The 21,440-nt window shown below is 26.1% G+C and overlaps 1 protein-coding gene across 3 annotated transcripts in view; it reads right to left on the reverse strand.

The window, feature by feature from the left end:
* LOC126557161 (serine/threonine-protein kinase fused) overlaps nucleotides 1-12,816 on the reverse strand; it is a 420,093-nt gene extending 407,277 nt beyond the window's left edge. Inside the window, exon 1 of one of the 3 annotated variants that reach the window (XM_050212841.1) lies at nucleotides 12,804-12,816. The gene's annotated coding sequence lies outside the window, so the exon portion shown is untranslated. Of the gene's footprint in view, nucleotides 1-5,574; nucleotides 5,588-8,636; nucleotides 8,650-12,803 lie in introns of those variants that run through there. The other 2 variants (XM_050212840.1, XM_050212839.1) reach the window with 2 other exon arrangements.
* Nucleotides 12,817-21,440: the final 8,624 nt, after the last annotated feature.

Consider the following 21,440-nt stretch of genomic DNA (forward strand, 5'->3'; position numbering starts at 1 on the left):
GAAATTTTGGAAATCTCAGAATTTTCAAAGATCTCAAAAAAATCTCAGAAATCTCAAAAATATCAAGCATCTTAGAAATCTCAGAAATCTCAGAAATCTCTGAAATCTTTGATATTTCAAAAATTTCAGAAATGACAGATATTTCAAAAATTTCAGAAATCTCAGATATTTCAGATTTCTAAGAAATTTAAAAAATCTCAGCAATCTCAGAAATTTAAAAATCTTAAAATTCTAGATATCTCAGAACTTTAAAATATCTCAGAAATCTCAGAAATCTCAGAATTCTCAGAAATCTAAGAATTTTCAAAAATTTCAGAATTTTAAGAAATCTCAGAAATCTAAGAATGTTCAAAAATCTCAGGATTCTCAGAAATCTCAGAAATCTCAAAAATATCCGGATTCTCAGAAATGTCAGAATTTTCCGAAATCTCAGAATTTTAAAAAATCTCAGAAATCGCAGAAATCTAAAAAATCTCAAATATATCAGATATCTCTGAAATCTTTGATATTTCTATAATATTAGAATTTTCAAAAATCTCAGAAATCTCAGAATTTTCAAAAATCTCAGGATTCACAGAAATCTCATAAATCTCAAAAATATCCGGATTCTCAAAAATCTCACCATTTTAAAACATCTCAGTAATCGCAGAAATCTAAAATAATTTCATAAATCAAAGAAATCTCAGAAATACATGAAATTTCAAAGATCATAGAATTTTCAAAAATCCCAGAAATTTCAGAAATCTCAGAAATTTAATAATCTCAGATCTCAAAAATCTCAAACATCTCAAAAATCTTACAAATCTCAGAAATCTCAGAAACCTCTGAAATCTTTGAAATTTCAAAAACTTCAGAAATCTCAGATATTTCAGATATCTAAGAAATTTCAAAAATCTCAGAAATCGCAGAAATCTCAGAAATTAAAAAAATCTTAAAATTCTAGAAACCTCAGATTTTTAAAAATCTCAGAAATCCCAGAAATCTCAGAAGTCTCAGAAATCTCAGTAATCATTGAAATTTCAAAAACCTCAGAATTTTCAAAAATCTCAGAAATTTCAGGAATCTCAGAAATTTTAAAAAATATTTCAGATATCTAAGAATTTTGAAAAATCTCAGAAATCTTTGAAATTTCAAAAATCTTAGAATTTTCAAAAATCTCAGAAATTTCAAAGATTTCAGAAATCTTAAAAATGCCAGAAATCTCAGATTACTTAGAAATCTTTGAAATTTCAGAAATCTCAGGATTTTCAGAAGTTCTGGAAGCCTCAGAAATTTTAAAAATCTCAGAAATTTTGGAAATCTCAGAATTATCAAAAATCTCAAAAAAATCTCAGAAATCTCAAAAATCTCAAAAATCTTATATATCTCGGAAATCTCAGCAATCTCTGAAATCGTTGGAATTTCAAAAATTTCAGAAATCTCAGATATTTCAGATATCTAAGAAATTTCAAAAATCTCAGAAATTTCAGAAATTTAAAAAATCTTAAAATTCTAGAAATCTCAAAATTTAAAAATATCTCAGAAATCTCAGAATTCTCAGAAATCTAAGAATTTTCAAAAATTTCAGAATTTTTAGAGATCTCAGAAATCTAAAGATTTTCAAAAATCTCAGGATTCTCAGAAGTCTCAGAAATCTAAAATATATCCGGATTCTCAGAAATCTCAGAATTTTTAAACATCTCAGAGATCGCAGAAATCTTAAATAATCTCATAAATCAAAGAAATCTCAGAAATCTTTGAAATTTCAAAAAGCTCAGAATTTTCAAAAATCTCAGAATTTTCAAAAATTCCAGAAATTTCAAAAATCTCAGAAATTTAAAAATCTCAAAAATCTTATGAATCTCAGAAATCTCTGAAAGCTGTGAAATCTTTGAAATTTCAAAAATTTCAGAAATCTCAGATATTTCAGATATCTAAGAAATATAAGAAATCTCAGAAATCTCAGATATCTCAGATATTTAAAAAAATCTTAAAATTCTAGAAATCAAAGATTTTGTAAAAATCTCAGAAATCTCAAAAATCTCAGAATTCTCAGAAATCTAAGAACTTTCAAAAATTTCAGAATTTTAAGAATTCCCAGAAATCTAAGAATTTTCAAAAATCTCAGGAATCTCAGAAATCTCAGAAATCTCAAAAATATCCGGATTCTCAGAAAAATCAGAATTTTAAAACATCTCAGAAATCGCATAAATTTTAAATAATCTCATAAATCTCAGAAATCTCAGAAATCTTAGAAATTTCAAAAATCATAGAATTTTCAAAAATCTCAGAATTTTCAAAAATCCCTCAAATTTCAGAAATCAGAAATTAAAAAATCTCAGAATTCTTAAAAATCTTATAATTCTCAGAAATCTCTGAAATCTCTGAAATCTTTGAAATTTCAAAAATTTCAGAAATCTCAGATATTTCAGATATCAAATAAATTTAAAAAATCTCAGAAATCTCAGAAATTAAAAAAATCTTAAAATTCTAGAAATCTCAGATTTTTTAAAAATCTCAGAAATCTCAGAAATCTCAGAAGTCTCAGAAGTCTCAGTAATCATTAAAATATCAAAAATCTCAGAATTTTCAAAAATCGCAGAAATCTTAGAAATCTCAGAAGTCTCAGAAGTCTCAGTAATCATTGAAATTTCAAAAATTTCAGTATTTTAAAAAATCTCAGAATTTCCAGAAATCTCAGAAATTTCAAAACTTTCAGAAATCTCAGAAATCTCAAAAATGTAAGAAATTTGAGATATTTAAGAAAATACAAAAATCTCAGAAACCTCAGAAATTTCAAAAATCTTAAAATTCTAGAAATCTCAGAATTTTTAAATATTTAAGAAATCTCAGAAATCTCAGAATACTCAGAAATCTAAGAATTTTCAAAAATTTCAGAATTTTTAGAAATCTCAGTAATCTAAGAATTTTCAAAAATCTCAGGATTCTCAGAAATCTCAAAAATCTCAAAAATATCCGGATTCTCAGAAATGTCAGAATTTTCTAAAATCTCAGAATTTTAAAAAATCTCAGAAATCGCAGAAATCTAAAAAATCTCAAAAATATCAGATATCTCTGAAGTCTTTGAAATTTCAATAAACTTAGAATTTTCAAAAATCTCAGAAATTTCAAAGATTTCAGAAATCTCAAAAAATGCCAGAAATCTCAGAATACTTAGAAATCATTAAAATATCAGAAATCTTAGGATTTTCAGAAGTTGTGGAAGTCTCAGAAATTTTAAAAATCTCAGAAATTTTGGAAATCTAAGAATTTTCAAAGATCTCAAAAAAATCTCAGACATCTCAAAAATATCAAAAACTTTGACATTTCAAAAATTTCAGAAATGTCAGATATTCGAAAATTTTAAGAAATCTCAGATATTTCAGATATCTAAGAAATTTTAAAAAAATCAGAAATCTCAGAAATCTCTGAAATTTAAAAAAAAATCTTAAAATTGTAGAAATCTCAGAGTTTTAAAATATCTCAGAAATCTCAGTATACTCAGAAATCTAAGAATTTTCAAAAATTCTAGAATTTTTAGAAATCTCAGAAATCTAAGAATTTTCAAAAATCTCAGGATTCTCAGAAATCTCAGAAATCTCAAAAATATCCGGATTCTCAGAAATGTCAGAATTTTCTGACATCTCAAAATTTTAAAAAATCTCAGAAATCGCAGAAATCTAAAAAATCTCAAAAATATCAGAAATCTCAGAAATCTTTGAAATTTCAAAAATCTTAGTATTTTCAAAAATCTCAGAAATTTCAAAGATTTGAGAAATCTCAAAAAATGCCAGATCGCAGAATACTTAGAAATCTTTGAAATTTTAAAAATCTCAGGATTTTCAGAAGTTCTGGAAGTCTCAGAAATTTTAAAAATCTCAGAATTTTTGGAAATCTCAGAATTTTCAAAGATCTCAAAAAAATCTCAGAAATCTCAAAAATATCAAGCATCTTAGAAATCTCAGAAATCTCAGAAATCTCTGAAATCCTTGATTTTTCAAAAATTTCGGAAATGTCAGATATTTCAAAAATTTCAGAAATCTCAGATATTTCAGATATCTAAGAAATTTAAAAAATCTCAGAAATCTCAGAAATCTAAAAATCTTAAAATTCTGGATATCTCAGAACTTTAAAATATCTCAGAAATCTCAGAAATCTCAGAATTCTCAGAAATCTCAAAATTCTCAGAAATCTAAGAATTTTCAAAAATTTCAGAATTTTTAGAAATCTCAGAAATCTAAGAATGTTCAAAAATCTCAGGATTCTCAGAAATCTCAAAAATATCCGGATTCTCAGAAATTTCAGAATTTTCTGAAATCTCAGAATTTTAAAAAATCTCAGAAATCGCAGAAATCTAAAAAATCTCAAAAATATCAGAAATCTCAGAAATCTTTGAAATTTCAAAAATCTTAGAATTTCAAAAAGCTCTGAAATTTCAAAGATTTAAGAAATCTCAAAAATGCCAGAATTCTCAGAATACTAAGAAATCTTTTAAATTCCAGAAATCTCAGGATTTTCAGAAGTTCTGGAAGTCTTAAAAATTTTGAAAATCTCAGAAATTTTGAAAATCTCAGAATTTTCAAAAATCTCGAAAAAATCTCAGAAATCTCAAATATCTTATAAATCACAGAAATCTCAGAAATCTCTAATATCTTTGAAATTTCAAAAATTTCAGAAATCTCAAATATTTCAGAAACCTAAGAAATTTCAAAAATCTCAGAAATCTCAGAAATTTAAAAAAATGTTAAAATACTAGAAATCTAAGAATTTTCAAAAATCTCAGAAATCTTAGAAATCTCAGGAGTCTCAGTAATCATTGAAATTTCAAAACTCTCAGAATTTTCAAAAATCTCAGAAATTTCAGAAATCTCAGAAATTTCAAAAATTTCAAAGATCTCAGATATCTCAAAAATCTCAGAAGTTTAAAAAATCTTAAAATTCTAGAAATCTCAGAACTTTAAAATATCTCAGAAATCTCAGAATTCTCATAAATCTAAGAATTTTCAAAAATTTCAGAATTTTTAGAAATCTCAGAAATCTACGAATTTTCAAAAATCTCAGGATTCACAGAAATCTCATAAATCTCAAAAATATCCGGATTCTCAAAAATCTCACCATTTTAAAACATCTCATAAATCGCAGAAATCTAAAATAATCTAATAAATCAAAGAAATCTCAGAAATACATGAAATTTCAAAGATCATAGAACTTTCAAAAATCCCAGAAATTACAGAAATCTCAGAAATTTAATAATCTCAGAAATCTCAAAAATCTCAAACATCTCAAAAATCTTACAAATCTCAGAAATCTCAGAAACCTCTGAAATCTTTGAAATTTCAAAAACTTCAGAAATCTCAGATATTTCAGATATCCAAGAATTTTCAAAAATCTCAGAAATAGCAGAAATCTCATAAATTAAAAAAATCTTAAAATTCTAGAAATCTCAGATTTTTAAAAATCTCAGAAATCCCAGAAATCTCAGAAGTCTCAGAAATCTCAGTAATCATTGAAATTTCAAAAACCTCAGAATTTTCTAAAATCTCAGAAATTTCAAAGATTTCAGAAATCTCAAAAATGCCAGAAATCTCAGAATACTTTTAAATCGTTAAAATATCAGAAATCTAAGGATTTTCAGAAGTTGTGGAAGTCTCAGAAATTTTAAAAATCTCAGAAATTTTGGAAATCTAAGAATTTTCAAAGATCTCAAAAAAATCGCAGACATCTCAAAAATATCAAAAACCTTTGACATTTCAAAAATTTCAGAAATGTCAGATATTCAAAAATTTTTAGAAATCTCAGATATTTCAGATATCTAAGAAATTTAAAAAAATTCAGAAATCTCAGAAACCTCTGAAATTTAAAAAAAATCTTAAAATTGTAGAAATCTCAGAGTTTTAAAATATCTCAGAAATCTAAGAAATCTCAGTATACTCAGAAATCTAAGAATTTTCAAAAATTTCAGAATTTTTAGAAATCTCAGAAATCTAAGAATGTTCAAAAATCTCAGGATTCTCAGAAATCTCAGAAATCTCAAAAATATCCGGATTCTCAGAAATTTCAGAATTTTCTGAAATCTCAAAATTTTAAAAAATCTCAGAAATCGCAGAAATCTTAAAAAATCTCAAAAATATCAGGAATCTCTGAAATCTTTGAAATTTCAAAAATCTTAGAATTTCAAAAAGCTCTGAAATTTCAAAGATTTAAGAAATCTCAAAAATGCCAGAAATCTCAGAATACTAAGAAATCTTTGAAATTCCAGAAATCTCAGGATTTTCAGAAGTTCTGGAAGTCTTAAAAATTTTGAAAATCTCAGAAATTTTGAAAATCTCAGAATTTTCAAAAATCTCAAAAAATTCTCAGAAATCTCAAAAATCTTATAAATCACAGAAATCTCAGAAATCTCTGATATCTTTGAAATTTCAAAAATTTCAGAAATCTCAGATATTTCAGAAATCTAAGAAATTTCAAAAATCTCAGAAATCTCAGAAATTTAAAAAAATGTTAAAATACTAGAAATCTAAGAATTTTCAAAAATCTCAGAAATCTTAGAAATCTCAGGAGTCTCAGAAATCATTGAAATTTCAAAACTCTCTGAATTTTCAAAAATCTCAGAAATTTCAGAAATCTCAGAAATTTCAAAAATTTCAAAGATCTCAGATATCTCAAAAATCTCAGAAGTTTAAAAAATCTTGAAATTCTAGAAATCTCAGAACTTTAAAATATCTCAGAAATCTCAGAATTCTCATAAATCTAAGAATTTTCAAAAATTTAAGAATTTTTAGAAATCTCACAAATCTACGAATTTTCAAAAATCTCAGGATTCATAGAAATCTCATAAATCTCAAAAATATCCGGATTCTCAAAAATCTCACCATTTTAAAACATCTCAGAAATCGCAGAAATCTAAAATAATCTCATAAATCAAAGAAATCTCAGAAATACATGAAATATCAAAGATCATAGAACTTTCAAAAATCCCAGAAATTTCAGAAATCTCAGGAATTTAATAATCTCAGAAATCTCAAAAATCTCAAACATCTCAAAAATCTTACAAATCTCAGAAATCTCAGAAACCTCTGAAATCTTTGAAATTTCAAAAACTTCAGAAATCTCAGATATTTCAGATATCTAAGAAATTTCAAAAATCTCAGAAATCGCAGAAATCTCATAAATTAAAAAAATCTTAAAATTCTAGAAATCTCAGATTTTTAAAAATCTCAGAAATCTCAATAATCTCAGAAGTATCAGAAATCTCAGTAATCATTGAAATTTCAAAAACCTCAGAATTTTCTAAAATCTCAGAAATTTCAAAGATTTCAGAAATCTCAAAAATGCCAGAAATCTCAGAATACTTAGAAATCGTTAAAATATCGGAAATATAAGGATTTTCAGAAGTTGTGGAAGTTTCAGAAATTTTAAAAATCTCAGAAATTTTGGAAATCTAAGAATTTTCAAAGATCTCAAAAAAATCTCAGACATCTCAAAAATATCAAAAACCTTTGACATTTCAAAAATTTCAGAAATGTCAGATATTCGAAAATTTTTAGAAATCTCAGATATTTCAGATATCTAAGAAATTTAAAAAAATTCAGAAATCTCAGAAATCTCAGAAATTTAAAAAATCTAAAATTGTAGAAATCTCAGAGTTTTAAAATATCTCAGAAATCTCAGAAATCTCAGTATACTCAGAAATCTAAGAATTTTCAAAAATTTCAGAATTTTTAGAAATCTCAGAAATCTAAGAATTTTCAAAAATCTCAGGATTCTCAGAAATCTCAAAAATCTCAAAAATATCCGGATTCTCAGAAACGTCAGAATTTTCTGACATCTCAGAATTTTAAAAAATCTCAGAAATCGCAGAAATCTAAAAAATCTCAAAAATATCAGAAATCTCAGAAACCTTTGAAATTTTAAAAATCTTAGTATTTTCAAAAATCTCAGAAATTTCAAAGATTTCAGAAATCTCAAAAAATGCCAGAAATCTCAGAATACTTAGAAATCTTTGAAATTTAAAAAATCTCAGGATTTTCAGAAGTTCTGGAAGTCTCAGAAATTTTAAAAATCTCAGAAATTTTGGAAATCTCAGAATTTTCAAAGATCTCAAAAAAATCTCAGAAATCTCAAAAATATCAAGCATCGTAGAAATCTCAGAAATCTCAGAAATCTCTGAAATCCTTGATATTTCAAAAATTTCGGAAATGTCAGATATTTCAAAAATTTCAGAAATCTCAGATATTTCAGATATCTAAGAAATTTAAAAATCTCAGCAATCTCAGATATTTAAAAATTTTAAAATTCTGGCTATCTCAGAACTTTAAAATATCTCAGAAATCTCAGAAATCTCAGAATTCTCAGAAATCTAAGAATTTTCAAAAATTTCAGAATTTTTAGAAATCTCAGTAATCTAAGAATTTTCAAAAATCTCAGGATTCTCAGAAATCTCAAAAATCCTAAAAATATCAGGATTCTCAGAAATGTCAGAATTTTCTGAAATCTCAGAATTTTAAAAAATCTCAGAAATCGCAGAAATCTAAAAAATCTCAAAAATATTAGATATTTCTGAAGTCTTTGAAATTTCAATAATCATAGAATTTTCAAAAATCTCAGAAATTTCAAAGATTTCAGAAATCTCAAAAATGCCAGAAATCTCAGAATACTTTTAAATCGTTAAAATATCAGAAATCTAAGGATTTTCAGAAGTTGTGGAAGTCTCAGAAATTTTAAAAATCTCAGAAATTTTGGAAATCTAAGAATTTTCAAAGATCTCAAAAAAATCTCAGACATCTCAAAAATATCAAAAACCTTTAACATTTCAAAAATTTCAGAAATGTCAGATATTCGAAAATTTTTAGAAATCTCAGATATTTCAGATATCTAAGAAATTTAAAAAAAATCAGAAATCTCAGAAATCTCTGAAATTTAAAAAAAATCTTAAAATTGTAGAAATCTCAGAGTTTTAAAATATCTCAGAAATCTCAGAAATCTCAGTATACTCAGAAATCTAAGAATTTTCAAAAATTTCAGAATTTTTAGAAATCTCAGAAATCTAAGAATTTTCAAAAATCTCAGGATATTCAGAAATCTCAGAAATCTCAAAAAATCCGGATTCTCAGAAATGTCAGAATTTTCTGACATCTCAAAATTTTAAAAAATCTCAGAAATCGCAGAAATCTAAAAAATCTCAAAAATATCAGAAATCTCAGAAATCTTTGAAATTTCAAAAATCTTAGTATTTTCAAGAATCTCAGAAATTTCAAAGATTTGAGAAATCTCAAAAAATGCCAGATCGCAGAATACTTAGAAATCTTTGAAATTTTAAAAATCTCAGGATTTTCAGAAGTTCTGGAAGTCTCAGAAATTTTAAAAATCTCAGAATTTTTGGAAATCTCAGAATTTTCAAAGATCTCAAAAAAATCTCAGAAATCTCAAAAATATCAAGCATCTTAGAAATCTCAGAAATCTCAGAAATCTCTGAAATCCTTGATATTTCAAAAATTTCGGAAATGTCAGATATTTCAAAAATTTCAGAAATCTCAGATATTTCAGATATCTAAGAAATTTAAAAAATCTCAGAAATCTCAGAAATCTAAAAATCTTAAAATTCTGGATATCTCAGAACTTTAAAATATCTCAGAAATCTCAGAAATCTCAGAATTCTCAGAAATCTAAGAATTTTCAAAAATTTCAGAATTTTTAGAAATCTCAGAAATCTAAGAATGTTCAAAAATCTCAGGATTCTCAGAAATCTCAAAAAAATCCGGATTCTCAGAAATTTCAGAATTTTCTGAAATCTCAGAATTTTAAAAAATCTCAGAAATCGCAGAAATATAAAAAATCTCAAAAATATCAGAAATCTCAGAAATCTTTGAAATTTAAAAAATCTTAGAATTTCAAAAAGCTCTTAAATTTCAAAGATTTAAGAAATCTCAAAAATGCCAGAATTCTCAGAATACTAAGAAATCTTTTAAATTCCAGAAATCTCAGGATTTTCAGAAGTTCTGGAAGTCTTAAAAATTTGAAAATCTCAGAAATTTTGAAAATCTCAGAATTTTCAAAAATCTCGAAAAAATATCAGAAATCTCAAAAATCTTATAAATCACAGAAATCTCAGAAATCTCTAATATCTTTGAAATTTCAAAAATTTCAGAAATCTCAGATATTTCAGAAACCTAAGAAATTTCAAAAATCTCAGAAATCTCAGAAATTTAAAAAAATGTTAAAATACTAGAAATCTAAGAATTTTCAAAAATCTCAGAAATCTTAGAAATCTCAGGAGTCTCAGTAATCATTGAAATGTCAAAACTCTCAGAATTTTCAAAAATCTCAGAAATTTCAGAAATCTCAGAAATTTCAAAAATTTCAAAGATCTCAGATATCTCAAAAATCTCAGAAGTTTAAAAAATCTTAAAATTCTAGAAATCTTAGAACTTTAAAATATCTCAGAAATCTCAGAATTCTCATAAATCTAAGAATTTTCAAAAATTTCAGAATTTTTAGAAATCTCAGAAATCTACGAATTTTCAAAAATCTCAGGATTCACAGAAATCTCATAAATCTCAAAAATATCCGGATTCTCAAAAATCTCACCATTTTAAAACATCTCATAAATCGCAGAAATCTAAAATAATCTAATAAATCAAAGAAATCTCAGAAATACATGAAATTTCAAAGATCATAGAACTTTCAAAAATCCCAGAAATTTCAGAAATCTCAGAAATTTAATAATCTCAGAAATCTCAAAAATCTCAAACATCTCAAAAATCTTACAAATCTCAGAAATCTCAGAAACCTCTGAAATCTTTGAAATTTCAAAAACTTCAGAAATCTCAGATATTTTAGATATCTAAGAAATTTCAAAAATCTCAGAAATAGCAGAAATCTCATAAATTGAAAAAATCTTAAAATTCTAGAAATCTCAGATTTTTAAAAATCTCAGAAATCCCAGAAATCTCAGAAATCTCAGAAATCTCAGTAATCATTGAAATTTCAAAAACCTCAGAATTTCTTAAAATCTCAGAAATTTCAAAGATTTCAGAAATCTCAAAAATGCCAGAAATCTCAGAATACTTAGAAATCGTTAAAATATCAGAAATCTAAGGATTTTCAGAAGTTGTGGAAGTCTCAGAAATTTTAAAAATCTCAGAAATTTTGGAAATCTAAGAATTTTCAAACATCTCAAAAAAATCTCAGACATCTCAAAAATATCAAAAACCTTTGACATTTCAAAAATTTCAGAAATGTCAGATATTCAAAAATTTTTAGAAATCTCAGATATTTCAGAAATCTAAGAAATTTAAAAAAATTCAGAAATCTCAGAAACCTCTGAAATTTAAAAAAAATCTTAAAATTGTAGAAATCTCAGAGTTTTAAAATATCTCAGAAATCTAAGAAATCTCAGTATATTCAGAAATCTAAGAATTTTCAAAAATTTCAGAATTTTTAGAAATCTCAGAAATCTAAGAATGTTCAAAAATCTCAGGATTCTCAGAAATCTCAGAAATCTCAAAAATATCCGGATTCTCAGAAATTTCAGAATTTTCTGAAATCTCAAAATTTTAAAAAATCTCAGAAATCGCAGAAATCTTAAAAAATCTCAAAAATATCAGGAATCTCAGAAATCTTTGAAATTTCAAAAATCTTAGAATTTCAAAAAGCTCTGAAATTTCAAAGATTTAAGAAATCTCAAAAATGCCAGAAATCTCAGAATACTAAGAAATCTTTGAAATTCCAGAAATCTCAGGATTTTCAGAAGTTCTGGAAGTCTTAAAAATTTTGAAAATCTCAGAAATTTTGAAAATCTCAGAATTTTCAAAAATCTCGAAAAAATCTCAGAAATCTCAAAAATCTTATAAATCACAGAAATCTCAGAAATCTCTGATATCTTTGAAATTTCAAAAATTTCAGAAATCTCAGATATTTCAGAAATCTAAGAAATTTCAAAAATCTCAGAAATCTCAGAAATTTAAAAAAATGTTAAAATACTAGAAATCTAAGAATTTTCAAAAATCTCAGAAATCTTAGAAATCTCAGGAGTCTCAGAAATCATTGAAATTTCAAAACTCTGTGAATTTTCAAAAATCTCAGAAATTTCAGAAATCTCAGAAATTTCAAAAATTTCAAAGATCTCAGATATCTCAAAAATCTCAGAAGTTTAAAAAATCTTTAAATTCTAGAAATCTCAGAACTTTAAAATATCTCAGAAATCTCAGAATTCTCATAAATCTAAGAATTTTCAAAAATTTCAGAATTTTTAGAAATCTCAGAAATCTACGAATTTTCAAAAATGTCAGGATTCATAGAAATCTCATAAATCTCAAAAATATCCGGATTCTCAAAAATCTCACCATTTTAAAACATCTCAGAAATCGCAGAAATCTAAAATAATCTCATAAATCAAAGAAATCTCAGAAATACATGAAATTTCAAAGATCATAGAACTTTCAAAAATCCCAGAAATTTCAGAAATCTCAGGAATTTAATAATCTCAGAAATCTCAAAAATCTCAAACATCTCAAAAATCTTACAAATCTCAGAAATCTCAGAAACCTCTGAAATCTTTGAAATTTCAAAAACTTCAGAAATCTCAGATATTTCAGATATCTAAGAAATTTCAAAAATCTCAGAAATCGCAGAAATCTCATAAATTAAAAAAATCTTAAAATTCTAGAAATCTCAGATTTTTAAAAATCTCAGAAATCTCAATAATCTCAGAAGTATCAGAAATCTCAGTAATCATTGAAATTTCAAAAACCTCAGAATTTTCTAAAATCTCAGAAATTTCAAAGATTTCAGAAATCTCAAAAATGCCAGAAATCTCAGAATACTTAGGAATCGTTAAAATATCGGAAATATAAGGATTTTCAGAAGTTGTGGAAGTCTCAGAAATTTTAAAAATCTCAGAAATTTTGGAAATCTAAGAATTTTCAAAGATCTCAAAAAAATCTCAGACATCTCAAAAATATCAAAAACCTTTGACATTTCAAAAATTTCAGAAATGTCAGATATTCGAACATTTTTAGAAATCTCAGATATTTCAGATATCTAAGAAATTTAAAAAAATTCAGAAATCTCAGAAATCTCAGAAATTTAAAAAATCTAAAATTGTAGAAATCTCAGAGTTTTAAAATATCTCAGAAATCTCAGAAATCTCAGTATACTCAGAAATCTAAGAATTTTCAAAAATTTCAGAATTTTTAGAAATCTCAGAAATCTAAGAATGTTCAAAAATCTCAGGATTCTCAGAAATCTCAAAAATCTCAAAAATATCCGGATTCTCAGAAACGTCAGAATTTTCTGACATCTCAGAATTTTAAAAAATCTCAGAAATCGCAGAAATCTAAAAAATCTCAAAAATATCAGAAATCTCAGAAACTTTTGAAATTTCAAAAATCTTAGTATTTTCAAAAATCTCAGAAATTTCAAAGATTTCAGAAATCTCAAAAAATGCCAGAAATCTCAGAATACTTAGAAATCTTTGAAATTTAAAAAATCTCAGGATTTTCAGAAGTTCTGGAAGTCTCAGAAATTTTAAAAATCTCAGAAATTTTGGAAATCTCAGAATTTTCAAAGATCTCAAAAAAATCTCAGAAATCTCAAAAATATCAAGCATCGTAGAAATCTCAGAAATCTCAGAAATCTCTGAAATCCTTGATATTTCAAAAATTTCGGAAATGTCAGATATTTCAAAAATTTCAGAAATCTCAGATATTTCAGATATCTAAGAAATTTAAAAATCTCAGCAATCTCAGATATTTAAAAATTTTAAAATTCTGGCTATCTCAGAACTTTAAAATATCTCAGAAATCTCAGAAATCTCAGAATTCTCAGAAATCTAAGAATTTTCTAAAATTTCAGAATTTTTAGAAATCTCAGTAATCTAAGAATTTTCAAAAATCTCAGGATTCTCAGAAATCTCAAAAATCCTAAAAATATCCGGATTCTCAGAAATGTCAGAATTTTCTGAAATCTCAGAATTTTAAAAAATCTCAGAAATCGCAGAAATCTAAAAAATCTCAAAAATATTAGATATTTCTGAAGTCTTTGAAATTTCAATAATCATAGAATTTTCAAAAATCTCAGAAATTTCAAAGATTTCAGAAATCTCAAAAATGCCAGAAATCTCAGAATACTTATAAATCGTTAAAATATCAGAAATCTAAGGATTTTCAGAAGTTGTGGAAGTCTCAGAAATTTTAAAAATCTCAGAAATTTTGGAAATCTAAGAATTTTCAAAGATCTCAAAAAAATCTCAGACATCTCAAAAATATCAAAAACCTTTAACATTTCAAAAATTTCAGAAATGTCAGATATTCGAAAATTTTTAGAAATCTCAGATATTTCAGATATCTAAGAAATTTAAAAAAAATCAGAAATCTCAGAAATCTCAGAAATTTGAAAAAAATCTTAAAATTGTAGAAATCTCAGAGTTTTAAAATATCTCAGAAATCTCAGAAATCTCAGTATACTCAGAAATCTAAGAATTTTCAAAAATTCTAGAATTTTTAGAAATCTCAGAAATCTAAGAATTTTCAAAAATCTCAGGATTCTCAGAAATCTCAGAAATCTCAAAAATATCCGGATTCTCAGATTTGTCAGAATTTTCTGACATCTCAGAATTTTAAAAAATCTCAGAAATCGCAGAAATCTAAAAAATCTCAAAAATATCAGAAATCTCAGAAATCTTTGAAATTTCAAAAATCTTAGTATTTTCAAAAATCTCAGAAATTTCAAAGATTGCAGAAATCTCAAAAAATGCCAGAAATCTCAGAATACTTAGAAATCTTTGAAATTTAAAAAATATCAGGATTTTCAGAAGTTCTGGAAGTCTCAGAAATTTTAAAAATCTCAGAAATTTTGGAAATCTCAGAATTTTCAAAGAACTCAAAAAAATCTCAGAAATCTCAAAAATATCAAGCATCTTAGAAATCTCAGAAATCTCAGAAATCTCTGAAATCCTTGATATTTCAAAAATTTCGGAAATGTCAGATATTTCAAAAATTTCAGAAATCTCAGATATTTCAGATAGCTAAGAAATTTAAAAAATCTCAGCAATCTCAGAAAGTTAAAAATCTTAAAATTCTGGATATCTCAGAACTTTAAAATATCTCAGAAATCTCAAAAATATCCGGATTCTCAGAAATTTCAGAATTTTCAAAAATCTCAGAATTTTTAGAAATCTCAGAAATCGCAGAAATCTAAAAAATCTCAAAAATATCAGAAATCTCAGAAATCTTTGAAATTTCAAAAATCTTAGAATTTCAAAAAGCTCTGAAATTTCAAAGATTTAAGAAATCTCAAAAATGCCAGAAATCTCAGAATACTAAGAAATCTTTGAAATTCCAGAAATCTCAGGATTTTCAGAAGTTCTGGAAGTCTTAAAAATTTGAAAATCTCAGAAATTTTGAAAATCTCAGAATTTTCAAAAATCTTGAAAAAGTCTCAGAAATCTCAAAAATCTTATAAATCACAGAAATCTCAGAAATCTCTGATATCTTTGAAATTTCAAAAATTTCAGAAATCTGAGATATTTCAGAAATCTAAGAAATTTCAAAAATCTCAGAAATCTCAGAAATTTAAAAAAATGTTAAAATACTAGAAATCTAAGAATTTTCAAAAATCTCAGAAATCTTAGAAATCTCAGGAGTCTCAGTAATCATTGAAATTTCAAAACTCTCAGAATTTTCAAAAATCTCAGAAATTTCAGAAATCTCAAAAATTTCAAAAATTTGAAAGATCTCAGATATCTCAAAAATCTCAGAAGTTTAAAAAATCTTAAAATTCTAGAAATCTCAGAACTTTAAAATATCTCAGAAATCTCAGAATTCTCATAAATCTAAGAATTTTCAAAAATTTAAGAATTTTTAGAAATCTCACAAATCTACGAATTTTCAAAAATCTCAGGATTCACAGAAATCTCATAAATCTCAAAAATATCCGGATTCTCAAAAATCTCACCATTTTAAAACATCTCAGAAATCGCAGAAATCTAAAATAATCTCATAAATCAAAGAAATCTCAGAAATCTTTGAAATTTCAAAGATCATAGAACTTTCAAAAATCCCAGAAATTTCAGAAATCTCAGAAATTTAATAATCTCAGAAATCTCAAAAATCTCAAACATCTCAAAAATCTTACAAATCTCAGAAATCTCAGAAACCTATGAAATCTTTGAAATTTCAAAAACTTCAGAAATCTCAGATATTTCAGATATCTCAGAAATTTCAAAAATCTCAGAAATCGCAGAAATCTCATAAATTAAAAAAATCTTAAAATTCTAGAAATCTCAGATTTTTAAAAATCTCAGAAATCCCAGAAATCTCAGAAGTCTCAGAAATCTCAGAAATCATTGAAATTACAAAAACCTCAGAATTTTCTAAAATCTCAGAAATTTCAAAGATTTTAGAAATCTCAAAAATGCCAGAAATCTCAGAATACTTAGCAATCGTTAAAATATCAGAAATCTAAGGATTTTCAGAAGTTGTGGAAGTCTCAGAAATTTTAAAAATCTCAGAAATATTGGAAATCTAAGAATTTTCAAAGATCTCAAAAAAATCTCAGACATCTCAAAAATATCAAAAACCTTTGACATTTCAAAAATTTCAGAAATGTCAGATACTCGAAAATTTTTAGAAATCTCAGATATTTCAGATATCTAAGAAATTTAAAAAAATTCAGAAATCTCAGAAATCTCAGAAATTTTAAAAAAATCTTAAAATTGTAAAAATCTCAGAGTTTTAAAATATCTCAGAAATCTCAGAAATCTCAGTATACTCAGAAATCTAACAATTTCAAAAAATTCAGAATTTTTTGAAATCTCAGAAATCTAAGAATTTTCAAAAATCTCAGGATTCTCAGAAATCTCAGAAATCTCAAAAAATCCGGATTCTCAGAAATGTCCGAATTTTCTGACATCTCAGAATTTTAAAAAATCTCAGAAATCGCAGAAATCTAAAAAATCTCAAAAATATCAGAAATCTCAGAAACCTTTGAAATTTCAAAAATCTTAGTATTTTCAAAAATCTCAGAAATTTCAAAGATTTCAGAAATCTCAAAAAATGCCAGAAATCTCTGAATACTTAGAAATCTTTGAAATTTAAAAAATGTCAGGATTTTCAGAGGTTCTGGAAGTCTCAGAAATTTTAAAAATCTCAGAAATTTTGGAAATCTCAGAATTGTCAAAGATCTCAAAAAAATCTCAGAAATCTCAAAAATATCAAGCATCTTAGAAATCTCAGAAATCTCAGAAATCTCAGAAATCTCTGAAATCCTTGATATTTCAAAAATTTCGGAAATGTCAGATATTTCAAAAATTTCAGAAATCTCAGATATTTCAGATGTCTAAGAAATTTAAAAAATCTCAGCAATCTCAGAAATTTAAAAATCTTAAAATTCTGGATATCTCAGAACTTTAAAATATCTCAGAAATCTCAGAAATCTCAGAATTCTCAGAAATCTAAGAATTTTCAAAAATTTCAGAATTTTTAGAAATCTCAGTAATCTAAGAATTTTCAAAAATCTCAGGATTCTCAGAAATCTCAAAAATCCTAAAAATATCCGGATTCTCAGAAATGTCAGAATTTTCTGAAATCTCAGAATTTTAAAAAATCTCAGAAATCGCAGAAATCTAAAAAATCTCAAAAATATTAGATATCTCTGAAGTCTTTGAAATTTCAATAATCATAGAATTTTCAAAAATCTCAGAAATTTCAAAGATTTCAGAAATCTCAAAAATGCCAGAAATCTCAGAATACTTAGAAATCTTTGAAATTTAAAAAATCTCAGGATTTTCAGAAGTTCTGGAAGTCTCAGAAATTTTAAAAATCTCAGAAATTTTGGAAATCTCAGAATTTTCAAAGATCTCAAAAAAATCTCAGAAATCTCAAAAATAACAAGCATCTTAGAAATCTCAGAAATCTCAGAAATCTCTGAAATCCTTGATATTTCAAAAATTTCGGAAATGTCAGATATTTCAAAAATTTCAGAAATCTCAGATATTTCAGATATCTAAGAAATTTAAAAAATCTCAGCAATCTCAGAAAGTTAAAAATCTTAAAATTCTGGATATCTCAGAACTTTAAAATATCTCAGAAATCTCAAAAATATCCGGATTCTCAGAAATTTCAGAATTTTCAAAAATCTCAGAATTTTTAGAAATCTCAGAAATCGCAGAAATCTAAAAAATCTCAAAAATATTACATATCTCTGAAGTCTTTGAAATTTCAACAATCATAGAATTTTCAAAAATCTCAGAAATTTCAAAGATTTCAGAAATCTCAAAAATGCCAGAAATCTCAGAATACTTAGAAATCTTTGAAATTTAAAAAATCTCAGGATTTTCAGAAGTTCTGGAAGTCTCAGAAATTTTAAAAATCTCAGAAATTTTGGAAATCTAAGAATTTTCAAAGATCTCAAAAAAATCTCAGACATCTCAAAAATATCAAAAACCTTAAACATTTCAAAAATTTCAGAAATGTCAGATATTCGAAAATTTTTAGAAATCTCAGATATTTCAGATATCTAAGAAATTTAAAAAAAATCAGAAATCTCAGAAATCTTAGAAATTTAAAAAAAATCTTAAAATTGTAGAAATCTTAGAGTTTTAAAATATCTCAGAGATCTCAGAAATCTCAGTATACTCAGAAATCTAAGAATTTTCAAAAATTTCAGAATTTTTAGAAATCTCAGAAATCTAAGAATTTTCAAAAATCTCAGGATTCTCAGAAATCTCAGAAATCTCAAAAATATCCGGATTCTCAGATTTGTCAGAATTTTCTGACATCTCAGAATTTTAAAAAATCTCAGAAATCGCAGAAATCTAAAAAATCTCAAAAATATCAGAAATCTCAGAAATCTTTGAAATTTCAAAAATCTTAGTATTTTCAAAACTCTCAGAAATTTCAAAGATTTCAGAAATCTCAAAAAATGCCAGAAATCTCAGAATACTTAGAAATCTTTGAAATTTAAAAAATCTCAGGATTTTCAGAAGTTCTGGAAATCTCAGAAATTTTAAAAATCTCAGAAATTTTGGAAATCTCAGAATTTTCAAAGATCTCAAAAAAATCTCAGAAATCTCAAAAATATCAAGCATCTTAGAAATCTCAGAAATCTCAGAAATCTCTGAAATCCTTGATATTTCAAAAATTTCGGAAATGTCAGATATTTCAAAAATTTCAGAAATCTCAGATATTTCAGATATCTAAGAAATTTAAAAAATCTCAGCAATCTCAGAAAGTTAAAAATCTTAAAATTCTGGATATCTCAGAACTTTAAAATATCTCAGAAATCTCAAAAATATCCGGATTCTCAGAAATGTCAGAATTTTCTGAAATCTCAGAATTTTAAAAAATCTCAGAAATCGCAGAAATCTAAAAAATCTCAAAAATATCAGAAATCTCAGAAATCTTTGAAATTTCAAAAATCTTAGTATTTTCAAAAATCTCAGAAATTTCAAAGATTTCAGAAATCTCAAAAAATGCCAGAAACTTCAGAATACTAAGAAATCTTTGAAATTTCAGAAATCTCAGGATTTTCAGAAGTTCTGGAAGTCTTAAAAATTTTGAAAATCTCAGAAATTTTGAAAATCTCAGAATTTTCAAAAATCTGGAAAAAATCTCAGAAATCTCAAAAATCTCAAAAATCTTATAAATCACAGAAATCTCAGAAAATTCTGATATCTTTGAAATTCCAAAAATTTCAAAAATCTCAGATATTTCAGAAATCTAAGAAATTTCAAAAATCTCAGAAATCTCAGAAATTTAAAAAAATGTTAAAATACTTTTTTTTTTTTTAAACATTGTTTATTTAAAACAACTTAAAAACTAGCTAACAAAAGAATAGTGGGGTACATGTAGGGACGACGTACAGGTTTTACAAAGAACACTTAAGGATATTTTCATCAATCACAGCATTGTTGTTTCCAACAATGTGGATGATGTAGTTTGCAAACAAACGTAGGATAGGAATCCTCTTACTTATGCTAATGTGACTTAAAATAGGTAAGAGGAGGGAAGAGAAGTTGAGGTTGTGGTTTGGGACAATGGCTTCCATAGTCTGCATCAGTGTGCTCCAAGCACTAGACACCCTGGAGCACAGGGCAAACTTGTGCTCCAGAGTCTCTGTCCGGGAGCAGTATGAACAGGCTGAAGGAGCCCGATTCATCCTGTCGAGCAGCAGTCCGTGTGGAACCTTGTTGTGCACCAGCAAGTACAGCATCGAGCGTTGTTCGGATGAAAGTTTGTAGCTGGTGACATTTTTCCAAATCCATCGCCAATCCGTGGAAGGTGACTCCATAGCCACTTTGGAGTCTGGAAGTCTGTCGACCATCATTTGCCGCAAACTTTTGGTTGTCACTGTAGGTACCGGATGGTATGCGAGCTGCTGGATTACCATCCGAAGGCACGGATAAGTTGTGGCAATGGAGCCTATATTCGGGGGATTCCCAGCACAATCTATGTGCTGAGCCCCGATTTTCAGGCAACCCTGCTCTGCAACGTACCGATTCACCAGCAACGCTGTTGTGGTAATGGCGGGAATGTGAAGATTGAGTCCACCTCGGTTGCGTGGAAGGGCCAAATGGGTTAATGGGATCCGAAAACCCCCAGATCCGTCCCACAGGGAAGAAACTAGAAATCTAAGAATTTTCAAAAATCTCAGAAATTTTAGAAATCTCAGGAGTCTCAGTAATCATTGAAATTTCAAAACTCTCAGAATTTTCAAAAATCTCAGAAATTTCAGAAATCTCAGAAATTTCAAAAATTTCAAAGATCTCAGATATCTCAAAAATCTCAGAAGTTTAAAAAATCTTGAAATTCTAGAAATCTCATAAATTTAAAATATCTCAGAAATCTCAGAATTCTCAGAAATCTAAGAATTTTCAAAAATTTCAGAATTTCTAGAAATCTCAGAAATCTACGAATTTTCAAAAATCTCAAGATTCACAGAAATCTCATAAATCTCAAAAATTTCCGGATTCTCAAAAATCTCACCATTTTAAAACATCTCAGAAATCGCAGAAATCTAAAATAATTTCATAAATCAAAGAAATCTCAGAAATACATGAAATTTCAAAGATCATAGAATTTTCAAAAATCCCAGAAATTTCAGAAATCTCAGAAATTTAAAAATCTCAGAAATCTCAAAAATCTCAAACATCTCAAAAATCTTACAAATCTCATAAATCTCAGAAACCTCTGAAATCTTTGAAATTTCAAAAACTTCAGAAATCTCAGATATTTCAGATATCTCAGAAATTTCAAAAATCTCAGAAATCGCAGAAATCTCATAAATTAAAAAAAATCTTAAAATTCTAGAAATCTCAGATTTTTAAAAATCTCAGAAATCCCAGAAATCTCAGAAGTCTCAGAAATCTCAGTAATCATTGAAATTTCAAAAACCTCAGAATTTTCTAAAATCTCAGAAATTTCAGGAATCTCAGAAATTTATAAAATATTTCAGATATCTAA

Source organism: Anopheles maculipalpis, chromosome 2RL (assembly GCF_943734695.1).
Source record: "Anopheles maculipalpis chromosome 2RL, idAnoMacuDA_375_x, whole genome shotgun sequence".
Lineage (NCBI taxonomy): Eukaryota > Metazoa > Arthropoda > Insecta > Diptera > Culicidae > Anopheles > Anopheles maculipalpis.